The sequence below is a fragment of the Aythya fuligula genome, chromosome 9 (genome assembly GCF_009819795.1).
Source record: "Aythya fuligula isolate bAytFul2 chromosome 9, bAytFul2.pri, whole genome shotgun sequence".
Classification (NCBI taxonomy): domain Eukaryota; kingdom Metazoa; phylum Chordata; class Aves; order Anseriformes; family Anatidae; genus Aythya; species Aythya fuligula.
Genome location: NC_045567.1, coordinates 23,081,114 through 23,107,603, shown reverse-complemented (window position 1 = coordinate 23,107,603; position 26,490 = coordinate 23,081,114).

The window sequence follows — 26,490 nt, the reverse complement described above, 5'->3', positions numbered from 1 at the left end:
TGGTGAGGCAACCAGGCTGTTAGAGGTTTTGGTGCATTGTTCACAAAGAAGTGTTGGAGGTATTTTGCTCCTGCCTTCTGGACAAAGAAGTTGGTGTTGAGACTGCCACCCTCCTTGCCCTAAGAAAACTTTGCCTGGCCATAGAACCATATAGAGACTTGCAAGCTAGCTAGCTATTAGGGTGGAAATATAATCATTGACTTCACTAAGAAAGATGTTGCAGTGGAAAGTCACTAATGAAGTCAGCCTAAAATGAGTGAATAAGAGAATTCTCTTTCATTGTTATAACCACTAAAAAACATTTTCCAAATGGTTTGCAATGCCAGAAAAAACAAGACTGCACAGCTTCAGCTGTGTGTTGCAATTTTTATATTAGCACAGAAATACAATGCAACTAGACTAACCAAGATTTAGATAATTGAGGAAACAGGTTGATCACATTAAAAGGCCAGTTCTGGAGATTTAATAAAGGCCAAACTTAATTCCACTATTCTTTAGTCTCTGAACATCTTGGCAGAGCCTGAGACACTTCCCCCTAGGCTGCTGACCCCCGCAATGCTACACTGCCTGTTTTGCAGCCCATTTTCACCAATACCACCGAGCTGGCACCGCTGGAGCTGACCCAGTCTGTCCTGCTGGGCTCTGATCGGGAACACTATTCCTCCTGACAGATTCGCTTTGAATGAGTTTATATTTCAGATTGCCTTGGGATAGGAAATATGTATGGAAATATCTCAAGGGATCAGATTAAGTAGTTTTAATTATAATGTTGGCCTCTGTGGAAAAACATTTCTTGAGAAATTTTAAACAAATATACTCTCTTTCTCTCTCTTTTTTTTTTTTTTTTTTTTTTTTTTTTCTTAATATCACTTGGTGGAGGGAAATTTTCCACATCTAAAAAAAAAACCGAGAATATAAATTTAATTATAGTATTTCATTAAAACTATGTACCCATTATGATCTGCTGTGTGTATATGTAGAGAACGCAATGCTATATTGTGGGGACCTTGACTGCACTACCTGTAAATGTGCACATGCAGTTATAGAAAGGTTAGGAGTTGCGTACAGTTTTTTGGGATGTCTTCTGCACCTCTCAGCAGATGTAAAATTGTTCTCCTTGGTATGTTTCTAGAGGTCTGCCAAATCTAGCATCAAATATGTTAAATAGCAGCACTTCTATTACTTCTTTTGAGAGACTATTTCAGCCTAGCTCATCTTGCTTCTGGGAATAATTTATTCTTAATATTCAACTCCATTTCCCTTCACCCTCATTGGAGCCCTGCATACGACCCCAAGTGGTCCTTCCCTTCCTCAGAGCATTTGCCTCAAGTACTCTTGACGTCATCTTAAAATTTTAGCTCAGCTGAGCTACACGTACATGTATGAGCAAACAAGGAAAGCACCATGAATGATTCCATTCAATTTTAGGTCATTTTACAGAGCTTTCACCAGCTCATCACCGTTTCACTCTATTTGGTTTGCTAAACAGAAATCCCAAACTGCAGCTCCAGGAGGGATATCCCATTGAATATAAAGAAGGGGTTATTTCTGCAGCTCAATAATAATAATAATAATAATAATAATAATAACAATAACAATAACAATAACAATAATAATAATAATAATAATAGTACATCATCATTACCTGACGATAACAACCATAATATGATATAACATAATTTAGATATTTTAACCTAAGGAAAATAATTTGTTTTTATTTTGAGGTTTACTTGGGCAAATTTAGCTGGAATTAGGGTTGTCAGGGCATGAACCAAAGACCAATTAAGGTTCCTAGCTGATTTTAAGGAAAATATAAGCTGCATTCTTAAACCTCAGGTATCCAGTTTTCAAAATTCTGACTGACACAGGCCAATGGATTTTGTTTTAGAAAATCAGCTGGGACAGTTAATGCCCATTAAAATGGAGACATTGGGGGCTATGTAGGTGCCATTCCTGAATTAGATATTATTTAAAAAATAATTTTATTGTTTGATATAATAAGTATGGAAGCATTACATTTAACTTTTCAGTGAGAAGAGCCAATAAAATAAGATAGGAAGAAAAATTAATGCAAAAATTGCACATTTAGGGAAAAACTATTTCAGTATTTTCACTTTTCAATCAGATGGACATTTTTGAGACACCCTTCCCTTTACAGTGAAATTAAAACCCTCCAATCTGTGACTGTAATTCTAAAGTCTATAACGCAGTTGTGTGTGTTTCAAAAGGTTGCGGGTGTGACCTTGGGGGATTATAGTATAAGTCGAATGAGGGAGTAGGATTTAGACTTGATATTTTATTTTAGGCTGTAATAAGTTTTTAAGTGCCTAGTGTCTTCTAATTCGTTTTCATGACCGTTTTGCAAGGAATTTGCAAGGACCCGCCATTCTTTTCAATCAACAAGTCTCTTAAAGCAATCTCAAAAAAAATAAAATAAAAAAAATCTAATGCTATAATGCCAACTTTAAATACATTTAGGGATGAAATAAATGTTTTGTTTGTTTGTTTTCTTCCCTTTTCTTTCCTGTTTGACTGTCTTTAATGAGTTTTACTTTTTTCCCCCATTCTCTCCCCAATCCCACTGGGAAGGAGTGAATGAACAGCTGTGTGGTGCTTAGCTGCCTGCCAGGTTAAACCACAACACACACCAGAATGTACCTTCCACAAACATCCATACAGACATTATATATACCCACAGTTTCCATGAAGGAGACACAGAAAGCGAAGTTTTTTAGAGGAAGAATTGCAAATAATGAGGAAGTATACAGCTGACTTATATAAATACACAAGCAAATACATGTTGATTGCTACTCCATGCTGATAAATGCATTCTATTGAAAGCCGGGAGAAGGGAAAATGTCTGCTAAATGTTATAGTGCTGCTGAATACTAACCAGGAAAGAGATTTTAACTTTATTGTTGGGAAATCCCCAAAGCCTTTGCTGTGCTACTTCAATATGCAGCTGTGGAACACATAGGACAAACAGAATGCTGTGTAAAAACCCAAATCTCTAGGAAAGGAGCTAGCGATGCAGACCAACATCTCACTGAGCCAACAGTAGTCCTGGTGTAAACATAATGATACGACTGGTTTTGCACTGATGATGAAATTGCTGACTTAATCAGTAAAAAAAATAAAATAAGCAAATAAGAGGTTGTAGAGAAGTTTCTAATCTTTTGGAAACAAATCTGATGCTTTAAAAATATATTTGAAAATATCTAGCAAAAGCCTGAATGAGCAGCTAGTGACCTCTGAGCTTATATTAAATAACTGGCAGTCAAGCGTGGAATAGATGCGTTCAAGTCAGATGATTTTATTTTTGGTCAAAGTGATAATATCTGGAGAAGATATTTCTGGATATCTCAACTGGATACCAGAGTTGTCACTGTCCAAGTGAAAATATTGAACAGTAGGGTACCAAATGATAATTACACTTATTGTGGAAATGGCTGATGTTCTAAAAGGATTTCATAAATACACCCACAAGCTTTCTGGTATTCAGTGACAGTTCATATTATGATTCCAGAAGTATGTCCAGATGAAATACATTCTGCCAATGTTAATTCAAATATTTGAAAAGCTTTTTTTTAGCTCTTCAGTCTTCTGCTGTGTTTAGGCAGAGGTAGAAAAGCTCCTATAAGAGTTTTGGTATGCGATAAAAGGCAAGTCGAACAAATCTTTTCCTCAAAGAGGAAATCCAGCATTTCAAAATGTAATACCACGGGTGAGGAAATGCTTAGACTAGACACAACAGCTCTCCTATTTTCCTGGTAAATGTTTTAACATGTTGGATAGTTTAAAAGTTTAAACCATTTAAAAGTTTCAGCTCTTGGCTGGCTTAAAAACTGGCATTAAGAGGGATTGAAGAGAAGGCGATTGCGTCTGGGAGGAAAAGCACACAAAGGATGTGGCTGAGGCTGCTGGGGCTTCCTGGGCTTTGAAGATGCTGGTCCATCTCCCTGTTGTGCCACGCATTTCCAGAACGACCTTGAGCACACTCAGCCCCTCTGAGCTTCAGCCCTTTGTCCAGTGGAGATGAAAGCTCTTTTCTTGAAGATTTGTTCTAAGGCAAAATGCAGTCCAGACTGTGAAGCACATCTAGGATGGCCAGGTTTAACAAGTACCCATGATATATCAGGATTTGGTTTTGGTATATGCACTGCAAGTTCCCAAGTGTATGATAATGTCATTTTAGCAGTATGGTTTTACCATTTTATGTGAAAATTAGCAAATAAAAACTGAAGGCACATCCAAACTAAGTGAGAAAATGTTCCTTTAGCGAAAAACAGACTCAGAGTTTTCAAGCTTTCTGGGCTGCTGGATCCCAATATGAGAAGAATACCTACAAACACACTGAAAATAAGGGAGCAGCAGTGTGGAAATTGGAATATTCTAATGGGAAAATTATAAGAAATGCAGCTGTGCTTCCTTTCACTGCTGCTCCTCAGCCTTCAAATTCCTCTAAATTAAATTGTAAAATAATGATCTCCTTTTCTGGTTTCTACTAAGCTACATAGTTAATCCCTGATACAGAAATATATAAAGAACATATACATTCAGGAAAACAATTATTATTAAAATAAAGATTATTAAAATAAAATCAGACGAAAGAGTTTCCACAATTTCCCATGCACGTTTGAACCCAGCTCTAAACTCTCTCTCTCTGGGTTTGTCTCTGTCTAATCCTTTTGTTTATAACCTGATTTTCAGGAGGAAAATCAGCCTCTGATTTTAACAGGAAAATTCAGCTGTTGTAGCAAAGACACACACTGAAATAATCTGAAACAGTCTGTCTGCCTTAGCTTTTTTAAGCTCATGATTATTTTTTCCTGATGATTTCAAATGGCAGCACAGTAAGAACAGCAGACAGGCCTGGAAGAGGAGCATCTCTGTTACCAACAGCCATCTATGCCAGACTGTTGAAAATAACAGAGCTTCTAAATCATAGAAGAAATTTTAATAACTTTAATTAAAGTTATTCAGTTATCCAGGATTTCAGTGACTTTAATAAGGTCATTGATGTCAGAAGAATGCATGTATTTTAAATTTCTCATTTTTCACAGCCAAAGTGAACATGTCATTTAAACACGCTGTCAGCCTATATGGCATTGTAATCCTTTTTGAATAGGAGGTGTTTATTTACGAAGAAATAATTGCAACTACAGGCAAGCCTCACATGGCTCTGCACCACTTGAATGGCAGTGTTGTTGCTTTTGTTTACCAGGGACCAGTTCTGATCTGACTGCAAATAGCAGGTCATGCCATTGAGTGGCTCCATCCTCCAGTGCCTCTGAGGCATGGAAATGGTGAGAAATACACACCCTTGGTGGACAAAGGGACACCTCTTTTTTATAAGAAATAGTAATTTCTATGTGTTATATAACTACCTTTTTTTCTTTTTTCCCGTATGGCTTTTATAATTATTATTTTTTAACATGTCTTCTTTCTCTCCTGCATCCCCTGTCACCAGGTCAAAAAGAAAATTAAGGGGAAAAAAAAAAAAAAAAAAAAAAAGACTGACAACAAAGAATTATTCTGGGACTTTTGAGAGAAGCTAGGATATTTATGGATTTATTATATTCCTTGGGACAACAAGTTTCTGAGATGTTAGTACACTGTCAAATATTTTTCAAGGTTAACAGTTTAGGGACACAATTATGTTGCAAGTTGTCGAGAAGATTAATTAAGGGTATTTCAGAGATACAGGAGAAAAATTGTTCCAGCAGCTATTACAGTGTGAGTAATCCCGACTGAAAGAGTAGTTCCCCTTCATTTCTGTCCCCTTCAGAGAAAATGTTCCTGTGTTTAAAACATACTCAGGAGCAGATAAAATGCTCGGGCACAGCAGTGGTGAGGCAATCCTAGGTGCAGTCCATGCAGCAGCTGCCTACTGGCAGACAGTGCACAGGCATCCCCTCCAGAAAGGTGATTATTAAATAAATATTTCTCAGGGCCAGAAAACAACAACAGGTCAAAAAGCAGAGACAGTAAAAGCAAATGTGAGCGCCAGGCTCACCAGAGCTCCCCCTTGCACCCACAAGCACCAAGAGAGCATAACAGTGAAATCGCTGGGCTAGTTAATGACAAGTCAGGGATTGTGTGTGAAAGTAATAGCAAGACCTAGAGATTCACAAATATGAAAGGTTTTAAATAAAAAATAAAAATCCAACAATCCAGCACTTTAATAACAGCACTGCAACCAATATGTATATCTATCTATAATCTGATATAATTTTTAATCTTTTTTTTAAATCCCTGTCATTAATGAGGGATAATGTTGGATTGAAGAGGGCCAAAGAGATTTATTGATACAAACTCAGAGACATGGCTGTAAATCAGGACAGTGAAGAAGTATGCCACTGCTGGCTTATGTTCTCTTCCTGCAAAAGGACAGGGATGAATGAACAAGTGTCTGAATGAATGACTGAATAGATGAATGAATGAAAGAATGAATACATAATCAAATAAATACATTAAAATACATTGCCAACTTGCTGGGATCACATAGTAAAGGAGCCCTTCAGGGCCTTTGTAAAAATATAGGCAAGAGTGTCATCCTTTTTTATTATAAATTAAAATCTGCTTTCCTCTATTCCTCTGAATGTTTAATTTTTATTGAAGGTCAAAAGGTGCTTTACATGTGGGGAAGTTGCAGGATTTGCATCTCCAACCCTGTATCCCTGTATAAATCCACATTCTGACCAGAGCACTGTGCTCTTGCTGTGCAGCTGGGGCTGGCTGCCAAAGCTGGCTGGAAGGACAAATCTGGGGAAATCATTCCCTTCCCTGAAATGCCAAAGACCCTTTCCTCTTCTCAAGCCACAACCACAGCCTTGCATTGTTAATATCTCTGGGAAATTTAACATTAGAGCTGCAATCAGTATTTCAAGGTGGTGTCTTTTTCTGAGCAAGGAACAAGGACAGTTGGTAGCAACCTTCCAGGTATGTGGTGGTGGTTGTAGGCTTTTCTTCTAAAGGTGCTAGGTATACAAAGAAAACGGCAAATGCATCTGTGAGCTCCAGCCTACAGAAACCACTTCTCTGACTTCATGGGAAAGCTTTTATTCCTTTTGAATGGTGATCCAGTTTGTTGTTGTTGTTTTGAAAAGAATCTGTTTTGAACTTTGTCATCTAATGAGCTGAAAGTCACTGGAATTTCCTTCTGCTTCCCTCTGCTTGGGAAAAGACTTCTGTACTGAGACCTTTGAGGATAAAGCTCTTCCAGCGTGAGACAAAGGTCCTCCAGATGAGAATTACAGAGCTATGGCTTGCAATTTAATTATCTTGCATGCATTCACACCCAGATGGATAGATTTTAGGAAAGAAAGAATATTAATCAATGTGAATAAACTACTTTATTTTTTAAATAACTAAACCAGCAGTTTCATTTCCCACTGTTAATATTTCTGTCAGTCAGGTCAAGGATAATGAACCAAAATTCAAGGAAGGCTCACCCAAACCTTGACTTTTCTTATTAAAAATGTTCCCATTCATAAAACCTACATTTGCAAATGCAAAATCAACAGTTAAATGTTTGCCTTATCTATGTCTGTATCTCTCCAAGGAGAGAGAGATGATCTTTATCCAGTTTTCACTTATAATATTCTGCTGAAGTTTTGGAAGGAAAATAATGTCTTCTAAACTTTGTTACTTGTATTATTATTACTACCTGTGGCTAAATATATTATTTGCTGTTAATATAACCAGTGTTTTCATTCTGTAGTAAGAACTCTTTTCCATATATCTCTACATTCATGCTTTGATTAGTTTCTTTTCCCCAATTTTTGCAAGACATTTTTTTTTTCTTTCTAATGAAAAAAAAAAAAAAAAAGTAAAATAAAGCCATAAATGTACCCTATATGGGAACATGGCCTCTGGAATAAAAGAAAATGAAGAAAGTGCATATTATGGAAAGTACTGCAGTTATATGACCAGAAAAGGGCAATGTACTTTAGGTTACATATTTTAAGAAACTGCTTCCAGCAGACAAAATAACTGCTAAAAGCAGGTGTTTATTCCAAAAGCTGCAGCAATGTTTTTCTGTCATGTTGCATTAAATCACTCAGACTGCATCATGTTATGTTACACCACATCATGTTAGTACATACAGGGGAAAAGCCAAAGTGGAGTAACATGATGTGACAGACAGCATTTAGCAAAAATATTCACTTATTTGACTCAGATACTTGCTATCAGTTTGAATCAGGGAGCATGGTCCCAAATGAAGCTGACAGATGGAGGTGAACTCACCAAGGAACTCATCTGGTGTAAAGTTTCTTGTTGTCTACCTGGTGCTCATCCTGCTGATGGGTCCCGCTATCCTCAGCTCCTCTTTTGCAGCATTTCCTTCCCTGCTCTAAGTAGTTTGACTGGCTGGTTGCTGTTTATTTTGACATAACTCATGACTTCCCCATGAGGGACTAATCATGTCCTGGTATACTTAACAAGCCCTGTTAAATGACAGTTGATGGAATTGCCGTAAATAGTAGTTTTTATATGAGTGAAATTTTGAACTACACAAAAAAGAGTGCCTGGGCACTGCGTATTTATGTATACTGAGGGACTATTTCAGGTAACAAGAAGCTTATTCCTGAAGGCACCTGTATTTTATAGTGTGGCAAAGTCTTTTTGACAGACTTAAAAATATTGAGACTCCTTTATTACTCTTGGAGGAACTATTTCATGGCAGTACTTCTAAAAAAGATTTAACAAAGAAGTGCATGTTCATGTAAGTAAATCAAATAATCGAGTGTAACCCAGGCAGCTGTGGTGCAGGCCGTGCCATACAAGGATTTTTATAAGCGTTGATCCCGACCTAGATGACGACTTCCAACCCACAGGGCACCTCTTGGACTGCTACAGAACCATGACGTGTTCTGGTACAATCTGTCCTAGCAGGAATTAGGATGAGAGAACCTCGTGCCAAGTATCAAAGAGGGCTTCAGCAGTGCTAGTGAAGGTAGCTCTATGGCATCATGCCAGACAGTTGAAGTGTGAAAAAATTTGCATGTGGACTTGAAGACTTTCCTTTTCCTAGAGGTGGAGCCAAGGAGATACGCCAAGCTGCCAAGTGTTTTCTGCATCTCACCAATATGGACCTGCAGTGGTAAGTGCACAGATACAATTCAAAAGAAAAGAACAAGATACCAATGCTTTGCAGTATTCCAGAAAGAAAGGTGTATTTGTCAAAATCTAAGCTTGTATCATGGCAGTAATGCACAGGATCCATGGTTCTGTGTTTTCCCCACCCTTTGCAGACAGAATTAATAACTCTAGCAATAGTGCTGGTGATTAGATGGTGCACCAAAGAAATATGTGTGCCCATTCATAGCTGAAGAGTGCTTACCCCCTGCATGTTCACACAGCTATCAGCAGAGCCCAATAGAAGCTGAGAAAAAAAATGCATGAGAAAAAGTAAAATGGAACTGTGACAGTATGTTTATTCTGGTCTGTGACATCTTAGCTAATACTGTTAGGATGTGTTGTATTTGAGGGATTCGTTTGGTGTAGCTCACAGGAAATCTGGGAAGCAGGGCTGTTTTGCACAAGCCCCCAAACCATTCGGTGCCTGCCCTGCGAATGCTGGCTGCGTGAGCAGCCGGTCCTGCTGTACTGTTTGCTGACGTTGTTCCCTCTCCTTAGGAAACCTCGGGAGCAGTTCTGCCTTGGGCGGTCTCCTGAAGATGTGTGATGGTCTCAGACTGTGGATCAGCAACCAGCAGTTCATGCTGCCTCAGACCCATGCTGTACAGGGGCTGGTGCCTGCACCGGGAGCAGTACAGGGACACCGGGGGCAAAGCGCCACACCCCTGGGCTCCCCAAAATGCAAGGAACAGGAGGCTTCTCCCAGCAGCACAGGAGAACTGAGATGAATGAAGCCTCATTCAAAGGGTAGGTAACTGTTCTGGGTAAAACAAAATAAAAGCTTGTACTAGGACATGAGATCTCAGGAGGTTACCTGAGCCTCGGTGTCCTCCATCCAGAACACAACCCTACAGAGCGTGCATTTGGGCTGTGCTCTACAGTGTTTGCACGTTCCTTGTGTGCTCAGCCTGGGTTTGATCCTTCACCAGTCATTTACTGATGTGCCATAATGTGGTGAAGCCACACCACCTCTCCAGTGGCTTTTAAGAAAAGGTTTCTGCCTATCTGCATCTGTAGAAGCACCATATCTTGTGCTTGCTTTGAGAGCATGGTCCTGTGTGCAAAGGTGTTTTGTGAAAAGGCATACACACATGGAGCAAGTGTGCTGTTCTCTTCTTACCTGATGAAAAAAAAAATAAGAAAAGATTAAATAATTAATACTAGGTATTGCTTAACAGTTGTTAAGAGGCTTACTTAATAATTTTAGAAGCTTTTTTTTTTTTCTTTCTAAATTAGGAATAACACATAATTGAGCATGTCATTCTGAAGCAGCAAATAACACTTTGGAGAGAATTGAAGGAAACACGTTTCTTTGATTAAAATATTTTTCTCATTAACAAGATGTTCAAAATAAAGCAAAAATATTTGATGCACAGAGCCTGTGGCAGTATCGAGTTAACGCTGGCGTGCTCCCGCATTTTACCTCATGTTTACTAATCAATCAGAAAAGCCTCTTGCCGGCAAGAAAGGTCACATCTTCCATCACAAAACAGAAACTTTTTGACAACAAACAATTGGAATTTCACCATTCTGTTTAATGTGGATTCTAGCACAGAGAGTTATAGCCCCAGGCGGTGGGAAGGGTGGTGTGGGATTCGGTGAACATGTAGAGCTGTGCTCTCCAAATGTTCACTGCTCCATACTGTGTGTATGTAGACTGCCTCACTAGCATCAGGTTCTTCAAGTCCCAGAATCATTTAGGTTCGAAAAGATCTCTAAGGTCGTCTGACTATCAACCTAGCCTGCCAAGAGGTCAAATTATTTGGAGGATTTGGAGGAGAGGCCAATCCAGGTGGTGCTTGGGTAGGTACAGGTGTGCATTTCTGACTCAGATGCTAATGGTCTGGACTGTGATGCTGCAGAAAGAGCTGGTCTATGGACTGTGAGAGCAACAGACACCCAGAGAGCGTTGGGCAGTGCTTCTCCTTCAAGTACTCTTAGTTTTAGCTCAGGATAGAAACAAATCCTCTGGGTCTCTAACATGACCTTCAAATTTCTGTTCTTTTTTGTCCTTTAAAATTCCTTACTGACCTATATCTTGATAAAGTGCATTTTCTTAGCCATGGGAAAAAAAAAAAAAAAAAAAAAAAAAAAAAAAAAAAAAAAAAAAAAGAGCTCTGTTTTCTAAGATAGAAGATACGGCCTGATTGTTTCGCAAGCAAAACAATGCACATATTAAAAGCTCTTGAAAGAGCTGGGGTGGAATCAGAAAGGTGATTATGAAATGTCACTGATTCTGCCATTTTTCCTTCCCCTCCACTTGCTGCCCAGGCATCAGCCACCTCCAAGGAGTCTGCTGGGTGGTGACAATAGCAGGATGCAGTCCCACACCCAGCTGGGATTTACACCCTTGGTCTCCTGGAGAAATCATTGGTATGAAAAGATGCACATGTTGCCGGCAGCTATAGCACATATTGCATGGCATGACACACACATAAGTGAGATTAATATGAGTTCTGGGCATCATTAGCTCAATTAAAACTGTGATTTTTTAGTTCAGACCTACAGGCCATTGCAGAGAAGAGTAATCATAAGGCAGAAATGAGTTCCCTAGTTAAAAATTAATTCCCTAGACTAAAAATATAATCAAACGATGTCTACAGTATTTTATGAAGAGCTGAGAGGATAATAAAATTTAAAGCAGTGCAACATTTGCATTTTGTTCATTTCTATCCATATTTTTCCATAGACTGCCTTTCTCTGTGCTTGTTAATCATATGCACTGCTACAGCCCTGGCATTTTAAGATCACTCTTCACATCAAGATTGAAAGGAAACTAATTACAATCACATTTCAGGGTGGTTGTTTAAAGCTGGTACAGCACTGACTACAGCACAGGAGCCTTGACCTTTATTTGTAAGCATGGAAATAAGGTAAAGATGAAAGATTGCTTTTCCTCCAGCTCATATGCAGGGATCAGGAGGCCCTGTGGGGAAGCAGAGAGGTGGGAAGTCCCCCATACAATTTCTCTCCTCGCCTCCTCTCCTGTGCTGGCAGCAGAGGCCAGTAGTGCTATGCAGAAGCTGTGCTCCACTGCAGCGAGAGGTGAAGGAAAACACCACGTATTTTGCAGCTCCCTTGGGCTGCCGAAGGAACAAGCAGTGAATTAACAGACCTCCTCAAATGCCCCTCTTGTTCAAACCCCAGTCCTACTCATTTTAATCTATCAGTCAATGACAAATCCTTCCCTGGGCCTGGGCACAGGCACAAGACCATCAGCTCAGTGCTGCATGCCGTGCTCATGCAATTATCAAGGTACCAATGTGCATGGGCTACCTGTGAGCAAGAGATGTAGACCGTACTGCTATCTTCGCTGCTGCTCACATTATAGCTTAGTAGCAATAATAGGATCTGCGAGGATGCATCGGGGAAGAATAAGGACCCCTAACCTGAGGAAATACAGGTAATTCTAGTGTTGTCTCTAATTTCATTAAAAGCAATTGCATTTAGAGCATGCTGAATGGCAAATGTACCCAATAGCTTTAACCTTTCTCTATCTCTTCACACTTTCAAAACTTTAATTTTAATATATTTATATTATACTCAAACTAAACCAAGAGGTAGTTCCAAAACCAGATTCAAGCCTAGGACCTGCCGACGTGGTGCTTGCTCTAAATGCTCTTTTCAGTATCATTATTCAGTGACTGAAGGCTTGCCGTGGTATGCAATGACCCCCAAGTGATCTCTTGGGCCTCCCCAGGTTATCACAGCTCTGCACTGAAATGTGATCATTGAGGATAGACCAACACTGAGCTGAAGCGATGCCACATGTCAGCCCCCTGCTCTGTGGGCACTGATCATACTCACATCTTGTATGAGGTGCTGCCCTCACCCTGCACAGTCACTTCATTTGCCAGCCTCCACTGTCTGGCAGGAATCACTGTGGGAGCCCCGAGGTTCAGTGGGTTTGATGGTAACATCTGCCAGGTCATTAGCGTCTGCTGTTTGGAAAAGTTCTGGTTGGGGTTTTTAGCAATGAAAAGAGGGAAACCCATTTCATGCCAGCCCACTACCTCACATCCTCCACCAGGCACAGGGTGGCTGATGACCATGCTGGCCCAGTCTGTACTGGGGATGAAGACCTGGGCAATGGCACTGCTGGGGACGTGGCTGCAGTTTCAGCCAAGATGAGAAGATGGTTTCATAGCTCTTCTGTGGTGTGTTCTGCGCCGGTCGGCATTCTCTAAGCAGAAATTTAATCATGCAAATATTTACAGAAATTGGATCAAAAAAATAAAGACTAGTGAAAGCTGCGGCAGTGAACTTCTAATTACAAATCCACAAAGTGTTTATGAATAAATTTATCTATTATTTGTCTAGCTCTAGCACTGCGTATACTTTGCCTTGTACCATTACAGGCTGAAGGAAACAATATGCAGCATGAAAATGAAAACAATTTGACTTAATTATTTACACCATTACCACCCTTTTGAATTAGGCCCTCTATTTCTTTGCTATTTTGTAAAACTTAACTGGTAATTATGCTTGTTTAATTCATTTTATTTATCTACTACTACAATAAGATCAAAACAAAACAAAACCAAACAAAAAAAAACCCTACCAGAATGCAAAGTGCCAGCTACGTTCCCAAACTGTAAACGATGCTTTTAAGCTATTATAACAAAAATGTAGTATTTTCTACCATTTCATTTAAAGTGTTTCTGGATATGCTCCAACACTATTTAAGTGTAAACAGGAAAAGCCTTGGAGGACAAGTAATCATACTTAAATGACACAAAGATCATTAAAATAATGTTCCAAAAACATGACAAAATTAGACATTGCAAGACAGTTTTCTTCTTTGAAGTGTTTCACCAGATGGTGAAGAGTGCTGAAATAGTAGATCTGAGAGAGAAGGAAAAACATTTCAACAGCTTTCTCATGCTAGCACCGCGTGGCGTGCACGGCTCTCAGCTGAGCTTGTCTGAAGTACATCTCATACCTTGGCTTAATCAAACATTGGGGCTGGAGATAATGTCAAGGTGTTGGAGTGAAGCATGTGCTGAATCACAGTCTGGGAAACCCCTTCTTTGTTCTATTAATGCTGTCAAGCAGATTTATTCAGAGATGAGAACAAATAAGTATGTCAGCATAAGTCATTGTCGTAATTCGTGAAACTCTTAATGAGATATTTTCGGAGCTCATAAAGAGGAAGAACTATGTCATTAAATTGCTGCACAATAATTCCATTTTGATACAGAAAAGAGTTTTTTGTTTGTTTTTTTTGTTTGTTTGTTTGTTTACATCAAAAATGACACCCTACCTCAGTGGTGATGCATCAGTGAGCTAGTAGTATTTAAGTACAAGGGTCTAACAGCTGTCTTAGATGTCAATGTTTGCTCTTGTAAATGAAAAGATGTTTGTATAGGTAAAATGACTATGAGATGACTTTGCACCTTTTTCACTATAAAGGTTCTCATCTGAAGAACTTCAAAGAACATTAAAGATCTACAAAGTTCTATAGGGTTTGTAAGTTTTCTTATGTCATTAGCTTTTAGCTTGCTTTATCAATAGAAATATCAATACAATTTCTAATTACTTAAAGAAAAAATAAACAGTTTAATTTTTTTGGCTTAAATATTTTTATCCTTCTCTCTTGGCTAGGGGTTTCTACTTTGAGGAAAGTTGGTGATCTAACTGAACACACACACCTCCATCCATCCATGACCTCCTCAACCTTTAATCTCTGATAATATATATTTTGGGAAATCCATAAATGTACAAGATGAAGTATCTGGAAGTCCTGGAATCATCAGTAGTTTCTTCTGGCCCATTACCAACCTGACTCTTCCTAGCTCCCAATGAAAGTCCTGTCATGTCCTAGGAGATAGCCGTAACACTACCTGAGCTGCAAAGCTACAGTGGGCACAAGGCTTATCTTCTGGAGGAGAGGATTTCTCATCAGCTAAATATGACTGGCTGGGCTAAACAATTGGCAAAAGGGTCTAAACGTATTTCCAAGTTCCCCACCTTCCAGAAATGTTGGGTTTCTCAACCGTTTCCTAGCCAACATGTGTGGCAAATCCAAATCCACAGGAAAACTCATCTTTTTTAGATAAATGAGCCTGAAATGGAAGGTGACTTCATTCCCATTTGGCAGTCATTCTAGTTCCATGCTGTGCAAGGAAACAGCCTCTTATTCGCTACAGCACAAGTGTCTTTGCATTGAATAATCATAAAGTCCTTATAACAGTCTGTCCGCACATTTCCATTATATAGAGCTAGCCTCAAAAAATAAAGTAAAATCCCACACTTTCAGTATATTCCCATTCAACAAGTGCTCAGAAGAGGGGCTTGCAAACTGGAAATCGTGAATATAACTTTAGCAATCGAGTTTACTAGTTCACATACAGCTTATGTGCTTAAGTAAAAAGCTTGTGCATGGATAATTTTCAATAGCCTGTGTTAAATGAACTGAAAACTTTAAGCCTCTTCCTTGGGGACAGATGACCATTAGATATGCAAATACTGTAGGTGACATTAACTGTCATCCCTGTCATCATTGTCAGGTAGTTGCAATGGCACAGGATGGAAAGTGACCCAAAATCTTAAAAATGGACGGTGCCTCCAATGGACGGTGAGCTTGCCCTGATCCTCAATGTTATTTCTAAGCCAAATAATCTGTGAGAGCTGGGTCTCAGGGACACTCTGTGCCTCAGTTTCCCATCTGTAAAAATAGAATATTTATAAAACTTTATTAGTTTTTGCCCTAAAATGGATTGTTTTCTTTTTAGAAGGGCTCTTTGAGGAAGACCAGATCTTTCTGAAATAATTTTCAAAGAAAACTAATGATAGTTGGTAGCCTCTGTCTTCAGCCAGGCAAAGGCTTTGTTCTTTGAACTTAATTATATTGTCAGAACTGTGTCATGGAGGCCGTGATGAAGATACTTGCTTTGTTTTCAAGGAAGTCTCTTTGTGTTTGCATTCACTTTGCCAGAAGCTGCTGCTGTCAGCACTGCAGCGTCAATATGGAGTTCTTAAAACTTGGCAAAGTTCCCGTTGTACATTTATTTTATATTCTACCTAAGTTCTAGGCAAAATATCATTTCTTGCACTTAAATACTAATGGTTTTGAGGGAGAATAAAAGCCTAGATTGAACAGCAGACATATCAAAATCAAATCTTCTTTTAATGTGTTATGCTGCTAAGAGAAGAGCTTTGTCTCCACCAGCCGGCAGAGGTTGCTCTGATGTTAACGCTTAATCACGGAACTTATTTTCAGTGATAAAGCACATGAAGGAAATCAAACCCAAATATTTAAATGATTAAATGATCTGTGAGCCAGAATTGTGAGAGATGTGTTATGTGTGAGTAGCCTGGAAAGCAGCAGTCTCTAGTCCAAGGCCTGAGGACAACCTGCTGCCCAGGGGGCTTCTGATGCCGAATTGTGTCTGCGGCAGCCAAACAGGCTCCAGGGGCAGCCAAGCGTTGCCAGCACATCCCTTGGCCAGTACAGCTCCCGTGTGACGGTGGAGACTGGGATTCCTCCTCCAGCATATAAATTCTGTCACACTGGCCCTTAAAAATCTGGGGGGGTGTTCAATGAGGTGTCCTGTTGATTTTAATTGGATACTTGAATTAAAAATAAGAGAAATAGATTCTTTGCACTTATTTACCAAACAGGATAATTTTTTTTTTCTTTCCCAGTTATTAATTTCCTTAAATGTAAAGTGACATCTCTAAAATGAAAACAGTTTATTGCTTGCCAGAAGCAAAGCCTGCCTAATTTAAGAAATTCAGAATTAAAGCTTTTGAAGCATATCAGGGAATGTTTATACAACAATTATCCTTGCAAACGTTAGCTCTGCTCACCACAGCCTCTTCAGGCCACCACCATTAAAGCCTGTAACCTCATTGCCAATCTTCCCCACCCCAAAATATGTCAGCAGTTGCATAAAATCAGGTCATCCTTTGATTTCAACTTGCCTATCTCCACCCAAGCATTCAAAACCATCCCAACCTATCTGGAATGTATTTAGTGCTAAAAAAAAAAAAACAACCAACCAACCAACCAACCAACCAAAAAAAACTTAGTGTTTAAAATTAAGTAGTAGCATCATTATTAATAGCTGATAGCAGACAAAAGAGTGCAGTGACCTCTCCAACAGAGCATTTAAATCTTTGCACAACACGCTCTGCTTGTGCTAGGCTGGTTTCACAAACAACAGCTGTGTAGTTCGTTAACATATGAATCCCCTTGAGGTAATTTGGAGGAGCCAAATGTGCTAAACTAAACACCTCATTAAAGCAGCACTTTAAAAAACAACACAAACACAAAAAAAATCCCACCCAAACCCCAAACTAATTCTACATCCCACTTTTGCTTGTGAGACGCTTGGTGGAGAATATTCTATTATACTGAACTCATTCATCTGGGTTGTTGGAAATAGGGGGTTTTAAAATCAGTAATATGGGTTTTTCTTTGCTAAGATGCACTTGAGACTAAAGTGTCTTTGAAGAGTATCCTGGCACAAAGAAGCAATTAACCGAGGACAATAATGTTTTCTTTTCCTCCCAATTGCTAAACTGAAGGCTGGGAGCACAAGGCTGCGCTGGCAGTTGTGCCATGCAGGCCTCTCAGGCCCCTGTGGGCCTGAGGCATGAAGAACCTCAGCCAAAGGCCTCTAGTGGCCCCCAGGATCTCTGCAGAGGGCTTTGGATGGGGCCAAGGAAGAAGTGCACACAAGTGTTCCTGGGGCCACCACATCCCCCAGGAGAGCTATGCAGATATTTTCAGGAAACTCGTCTCTAACAAACGCTACTACCAGAGGAATCGGTTGGGAGTCCAGCCAAACGTGCAGAAGATGTACAGTGTGAAGGCACTGGCAGAAGTTTTTCCTCCCCTTGGTCTCACATGCTACAGGGTGCTCAAATGCCACCTTAGTCCCATCTTGGCACCAAGAGCAACTTTTTACTCATTTTTTATCTTTACTCTTTCCCAGTGCTGCTGAAAAGCAATATAAACTGTGCAACATTGAGGTACATATGCATATTCCATAGTTTTTATTTTTTTATGTTTTATTCTAGAAGCTTAGGTAAGGAACCTGATTTTAGGGAGGAGGAAAAAAAAATCCCACACCCACAAGCTTATTTTTGTCCATTTTAAAGCATAGCTTTGTAACCTGTTGGAATTTCCTCAAGGTTTTGTAAACATTCTTCTGAATTCCCCCCAGGTATTAGTATGTCATCCAAAAACCAGAAAATACTATTTATTCTCTGCAGGACTCAATCCGTTCTTCTTTGAAATCCTGCAGGTATCTGGCTCCCCCCCAGGGTAATCTTTCATACTTCAATAGGCACGTATGTATGTGTGAATTCAGTCAGAATTGGTATTATTATTATTATTTTTTAACATTCTTATTTCTGTGTTGCTGCCAGGCTTTGGACAAGTGCAGTTTGGAAAACTCTATTCCCTCTGCCAGTTTTATAAGAGAATCCAATGGCTTGGGGATTTTTTGTGGGTACACTGAGTGCAGCTCACACATGAACTTCCATATGTAAAATCATACCCACTCTTCCAGTCCCTGCTATTGCTTTTCCATCGTTTATTTTCCCATGTTCAGTACAGTTATTAAATGTTCTGAGCACTTTTTCTTCAGCATAGCTTTTGGGTTGCTAAATTTGACCTTAACTCTTTCTTTTCCATTGGTGTTGCTTTCTAACCTAGCTACAAGTTTTGTCTATTTTTTAGACTTCAGCAGCTCACATCTGAGGGTACCAACAGCCTCCTCTATATGTCCTACAGTAAATGCAGGCTGTGCTCCTTCCCTTAGCAGGCTTAGTATACAGTTTCTAAAAGAAACTGTGATAAGCTTTGAGGTAGTCCAAGCTGTGCCATTAGCATCTTCACTTCTTCCCAGCCTCTGGGCATGGTGCAATCAAGCCCATTGATTTTTAAATGCTGGTACATTTTGTGGGTTTAAATTGAGCTCAACAGCTTCTCTAGTGGCAGTTCCTTCACCCACCCAACATCTTCTCTCTCAGTTTGGGGAATTACATGCAAACAACAAATTGATTTCTGAGAGTCTTTTTCATAGAATTACCATAACAACAAGCACAGTCATTTAACGTGTGCCAAAAATTCAGAGTTTCCAGTGGGTTTCTGAGATGTGACTTAAATTGTTTTATTCACGAATTTGTGGTAGACACATAATGTTTTGCAGCAGCTTTATAGGGACTTAAGAATCCATCTCACTGCCTTGCAGAAAGCCTGAACATTGCAACTACAATATAAATAATTAAACTGTAAGTTTATTGATAAGCAAAAATTCCTTTACATATTTGTATTTTCTACAGCATTTGCATAATATACTATTCAAGAACAAGAGGGTTTCAAAATATTTCTCTGTTTTCATAAAACTGGAAAGTCTGTGATAGACAGCTATTTTATCTAAGAATGCTTTTTAAAATCTTCCTTTCATTGCTATTTTTCTGATGAACAATAATATAAAAAATAAAATAAAAAAAAAAGTCCCCAGAAAACAGAGAGAGAAGACAGTAGAAATCTTTGTGAAGAAGCAGCTCCAAAGTCCACTTTATTTACTGGAAAGCTATCATCTTGGATCCTAAGAAAGCCCAGAGATTCAACTGAGCCCATCATACTTAGATCATAACTGAACTGAAAAAAAGAGATTCAGATTATGTGCTTCCTGAGAAGTGTCCAACCTAAGAGAAGTGGATAAACATGAGAGAGAACACTTTTTTTTTTGTAATTGCACTTGAAGAGCTTCTGCTCCTGTACTTAACTGTGATTCTCTCTTTGTGGCACAGCGAGCAGATAGCCACAGAACTGTGTGCGCACTCACATGTCACACCAAAGTTAACCATTGGCTGTAAGTAAAAGTCTTTTGAGCTCTCTGGAGAGAGCTCAAATTACTTTTGTATTGCCCAAAAGATATAGAGACATTTTTTTTTCCTCTTGTGTGTTTTGAAAGGTTCTCATCTTTGTCCTAGCACCTAGACAGTTATTTACAGACACTCTCCCACTGATTTTAAAAACAAACAGGATAATTATTAGGAAATAACTATCAATTAATAAATGTATTTTTAAAATAACTAACCCTTTACCTCACAGGGCCAACAGGGCCAAATTTAATTACAGTAATACTTCCACCTTAAGAAGATTAAAAATATCTTTTTTTTTTTTTTTTTTTTTTTTTTTTTGGTATTTATTAGAACCAGTTGCATTGTTCATAAAGTCCTATTTTATATCTCTTTATATCTCTGAAAAAAAAGGGCTGAAATATTTTTAATTAAATGAGAAACATAAAAATTCAGATCATAAGACAAGCAGGATATGTACACATAAAATTAAAAAATAAATAAAGAGAAGATTAAGTACTTACAAATTGTTCAATGATGAATTAAATAAAGGTTCAAATACAAGCTTTCCTTGCCCTCCCTGCTCAAGATTTACACCACTAATCAGCCAATTTCCAAATCCTTAATATACTAAAGCATTTGCCTTTAAGGCAGCAATAATTTAAGACTGCTATCAAAATGAATGTTTTTCCATTAGGCAGAATAATTATGTCATATATTCTAACAGTGGCTTTGGACTTAAATCTTTTTGGTGAAGGAAACTGTCAGTCAGTTACAATTTGATCAGGAATCTTGATCAGAAAGCATTCCACATAGGGCAAGCAGATAAAACGTGACTTCTCTGTGTCTCACATTAATTCAAGACCATTCATTAAAATTAATATTGACATGACAGGTCACATTTGGTTCTACAGATCTGGTGCATTTTGAGGAAGATATTTGAATATTTATTTATGTTTGATAAACCCTGCATCAGTACCTGTGCAAATTTAGTCTTCAAATCTGTACATCAGAACTAACTCATACATTTTACTGTGAATTTTCAGGGGGCTATGGGACTATAATTGTGAACACAGTAAATCTTTACAGTCCATGATTAGTTGGTTGTTGATTTTGAAGTCTTTGGCATACATGAGATGCTTTACTGCCCCTGATGCTTATAGAACAAACATTGAGCATTTCTGCTTAGGATGTGCTTCAACATTCACCCCAAGACAAGAACTTAGCACAAGTGGAAGGGATCAATTTATTGCCTGGCTGGTGTTATGAAGCATTTGAAAAGATAAGATTTGCCTCATTTAACCGAAACTTGCACTTAGCTAACATAAAGCCCCACCTCATGCAATTAGGTACAGCCATGCAGGGAGCCTGAATGTCAGATCACTCCCACAGTCTCCATCTTTGCATGGTATTATCTTGAAAAAATAATTTGACCTTCCTGTGATTTAATATCTATTTATCTTTTCTTTGTGTGTTTGGGACACCATCCCAGGTAAACCCAGGCTGTCTCTGCAGCCTCTCTCTAAACCACTTTAAAATACTTAGGCATTAATATGCATATCCACATCTCTCTTGGAGAGTGAGCCTTGACCCTTTGAGACTGGACAGCTGGGCTTGTTCTCCCACATTTACAAACCATCTCATGGGATTTTTTCAGTCATTATTAGGTAGTCTTGTGTCTTATCAGAGGATGTGACTCACCTTCCAGTGACTCTTCGCCACTGCTTTGGGTACCAGCTATGTTGTTGGCATGAGAGATCTGGATTGCTCACATACCAAAGGAAGAATCCCAGGTGTGAGGGAGAGCTGAGACAAAGGCTCAGAAAAGAAATGGAGCCACTGACATTTGTACAGATCTCTGTGCACAAGATGGCCAATTAGCTAATAACTGTCTCGCCTTCCCATCAGAATGTGGTAAAAGCAATCACAGTAAAGTGCTCATTGACAGCCGACCCAATGAATGCAGCTGACCCACTGATAAACAGTGCACTCTCAAATGTCAGGGTCATAAAACATGGTTTACCTCGCCTGAAAGCCCTAATGGCTGTTAGAGCCGTAAAGCCTCATTCAGAGATGGCAAATCCCTCACTTTTTTTCTATCACAGTTCTGTTCTTCTGGTCTTCAGTTTGCAGCCTGAACAGCTCCAAACAGTGCATGCCCACAGACCATGACCTGCAGTTGTGACTGCAGTCCTACTGTGGCTTTGCTATAGCTGCTTCACGTAGGAATACCATGGAAGATGGATCTAGCCATCATCACAGCTGTTATTGCCCATATAGGCTTGATTAAAGCTAATAACACTGTGCCTACATCTGGTGAAAATGATATAATTTTCTGGGTAATATCAGTCATACTGCTGCACAGGCACACTTGTCCTTACTTGTGCAATGAACTCATGCATTGTGCAGTGCCTTGCAATGTACGGCTGTACTAGGCAGAATAATCAATGAACAAAAATTATACGTAAAGAACACTTTGATTTTCTCCATCAGGTTATCAGATCATTTTCAGAAAAGCAAACCTATGATGTGGCATACCCATCTAGCTATATTCAATTTGCTCTGTTGCTGTGAAAGCACTATTAAATATAGAGCCTGAAATTCCATTATGAATAGGGATCCCAGTTATTTGTTTGAAGGCAAACTGTGGGAAAACACCACTAGAGGTCACTCAAAATTAATTGTTACCTAATTAGCACAACTTGACCCTAAATTTTAAGATATTCAACCCCTTTGGTGTTTAAAGCATTTTCAACTTTGACTATTCAGCTAACCGTGACAAAATTCAGAACAGCTGGAGACAGAAAATATTTTCAGTTCTCCCCTCTTCTGACTACTTGCAAGGTTCCTAAATCAGCTTTGCACTTGCCTCTGGCAGTGGCAAATTGTTCTTTCCTCAGCAATGAGCTTAGTGATGCTTGCAGTGATGAACCTCTAAAAGTGGTGGATTTAGAGACATTCAGCCCGAACTGCGTTATCTTAAATATCTGGTCACCCGTTTTGAAAATTGGACCAAAATGAATCGCACAAGTGAGGGAATATATAAGAAAAAGAAGTCTTTAATGTTTCCAGGATAGTAATTCTTTTTTGTTTTGTAAATTTATAACCACTGCTGCAGAGAAGAAAAAGTACATCTTTTTATAACAATTGTTTGACTAACTAAAAGAAGTGAAAAGCAAAGTTTAAGCTTGATTAATGGGTATGTGTTGAAATATCTCTGCATGTATTTAATTAAAAGCAGATGTTCTATTTACAGGGCTTTTTCCATAATCTGTGGTAATGATGATAGCAATTTATTTGCCAAACACAACAGGAAAAGGAATATCTAATTATTATGTTCTATAAGATTAAGGCCACCAACTGCTGGTATACATGCATACATCACCTGAAATATGTAATCAAGCACTCAGGGAACTGAGTCTTCCCATTGCTTAGTAGATAATTCATGGTCATTCACAGACCAGAGTGAGGAGTCATTCACTTCAAATGCGGCTCGGTGTAGGAAAATTCTCGGGTAGCGAAGCTCCCGTGAATGATGCTCTACCAGAAATGACATGCTCTTATTTCATTTCTCATTTCAGGTTACTGATGGTGCTCTTCTCATCCCCACCCCTTGCACTCAATTTAATTGACAAAGGGGGGATTAGCTAGTCAGCTTATCAATATGTATGAACATGACAACCGTAAAGAATATGGCATTTTCTTGAAAAATCATTTAATAGCCTCACAAGAGCAGCCAGAAAGGGTATGCAGCATGTGTGCAGCTAAGGAAAAAAAAAAAAAAAAAAAACACTTCAAAGCACTGTAATGTTAGCAAGAAATTTATCAGAGGCTCCGGTATCCTAATTGCTTCATCAAGGTGATAAATAAATAAATAGATCATCAGCATCTGAAGAGTTATACGGTTTCTTTCTCCACTTTCACGAGAGATTAATATTGCAGGGGTAGAAAGACAGTTAGCCACAAAAGAGCATACTCAACTAATGGAATTTGGATACAGTTATATATATATATATGTATATTTAAAATGTGAGCCATCCTCTAAATTTCTGCACAGGAAGTTGGTGAATTAAAAGAAAATAATTCTGCATTTATTCTCTCCCTTAAAATCTGTAGCTACTGAATAATAAGGCATACTGTTTCAAAGTGTTCAGTTTTCCCAGGCTTCCTTCATCTGTACATACCATCCTAGGAACAAAAACGTTCTGGTTGCCCTCTGAGGTAGCACTTAGTTGGATGTGGACCATTTCATGGCATCCACAAAGATTTAAGCTATATTTAAAATAATCAAGAAATCTTCAAACAAGGCATATTGTTCATGTCTTCCCCTTTCTAAAAGGGGATGGATAAAGAAGAATAAGTCTTGCTCAACAAAAAAAAAAAAAAAAAGAAAGAAAAAAAAAAAGAAAAAAAAATCTTATTAGAGCCTCTCCTTCAGAAAAACTCTGCTACTAGAACTCTTACTCTAGAATGAGAAAAAGTGTTACTGAGTATAATTACCTATTCCCCAACATGCTCAGCAATGCTTACTGAATTGTCAGCATGCAACAAAACATATTTTATAAGTCAAGGAGCAATATGATAGTGAGCAGCCAAAGTTTTAAGGGTGATGTGGAGAAATGGAGGAAGGGGCTTGCATTTATTTCAAAAAAAAAATGGCTCTAATTTAGAGTAAAAAGCCTACATCAAAGGAAAAATGGAGTTAATACAAGAGACTGAAGAGTCTTACTAGAGAAAATAAAAATCAGGTGGGCTCAGCCAGAGAAATATCCATTCATTTGCAAGGAAAATTACAGCTTTTGATATGCAAATAGTTATAGAACTGCAAAAGTCTTGAAGATCAGCTACCTAAAGCTAGAAGTTGCCCCAGCTGTTTTGCCAAAGAGCAATTTTTGATAATTATATATCTCTTGTTCCCTGATCAGTCTATACTTCTACTCATTGTTACACTAGTAACTATTGTGAAATATTCTCAGTTGGGACAAATTATTTCCTATATCCTTTACTGTCCAAGAAAAAAAAAAAAAAAAAAAAAAAAAAAAAAAAAAGGAAAAAAAGGTGACCTAGCAGTAAAGTTCCTAGCAACATTTCTACCCAGCTTAATCAGCTGCCACAATTTTCAAGGGCTTCTTCTTCCCCCTACAAACTTGCCTTTCATTCTGTGTTCTTGATCATCAAAAAGCTGATTTCCAATTTATGACATCTTCTAAATCCCAACCACATGAGCCTCCTTCTCTCAATCCCCTGTACAGACTTAACCCAATAATTAGGAAGGAGGGGGAAAAATAAACAAACAAAGAATCTATTTTCTTGTAGAATAATGTGCACAGAAGTTTTTTACCAGATATATGCATTGGACAATGCAGTCTTTAGTAACACAATTTTTCATCAATCTTTTATTTTAAAAGCATTGAATGCTAAAGAATAAATACAGACTTTCTACAAAGGGCTAAAATCTTCACAGAGGTGTAAAATTACTACATATACTGAGGGGTTTAGGTGTTCTGATTTTTGCAATAATCCAGTAAATGCTCACGCTTTGCTTCAAAATTACTATTGATAGCTAGAGGATATAAAACAATTCTGATGTATTAACAAAATTATAAAGCAGAAGTCACAGAAGGCATTATAATTGAATGTATGGAGATAATGAACATGTGAACTCATAAGGCATAAGTCTTTTATTTTAAAATAATACATAAACTGGTAGAGCAATTCTCTAAAACATATAAAAATAGGCACAATTCATTTAAAATGGATCTGTTATCCAGTCTAAAATCATAGATTGAACATGATAGCAAATATATGTGATACTAAAAATATCCTATGTTACTGAATTTATACTCTTTTCACAAACTCTGCTATGGTAATTTCTGTTGCTTATATCTTGATTTTCTTGGGGAACATTGTAACCAGAACTGCTCTGAGCTTATTATATTTTTGTGTTCTTCCTGGAGAAGAGGTTCAAATGTACAAAGGAATTCTGTCTTTTAAAGAATTGCTTTTGACAGAAATCTCTTAAATGAACCAATTAACAGAGCATGTTTCCTAGCTAAGCTGAAATATGATATAAGAAGACAGCTAGAAGTAACACAGCTGTAGGAAATCAGTGTAGCAAAACTCAATATCAAAATGCAAAACCTTAAAAAAAGGTCTCTCAGATAGCTGTTTGGACCTATTCAGCCTTGCCCTCGTGTACTGTGAAGCACTGAGAGGTGTGTGCCTGAGTGGCCTGGCCAAGATCACTTGTGTGTGGTAGAGGGCAAGGGATATTGCTGACATCCTCACTTACCTTCTGGGTTGTTTTCAGTGAAGACAACAAACTAATTCTGGATGTGCCTTTTTTACCCTTTAGAAACTGATGCTGGCCAGTATATTTTGTCTCATAATTTTATGGTTCCATTTCTGTTCATTATATCAGTTTGGTCTCCATCTTCTGTAGCAATTAAAATCCTTAAACCTCTTTCTTTTTTTTTTTTCTTTTTCTTTTTTTTTTTTTTTTCTGGTTCATTGTCACACACACAT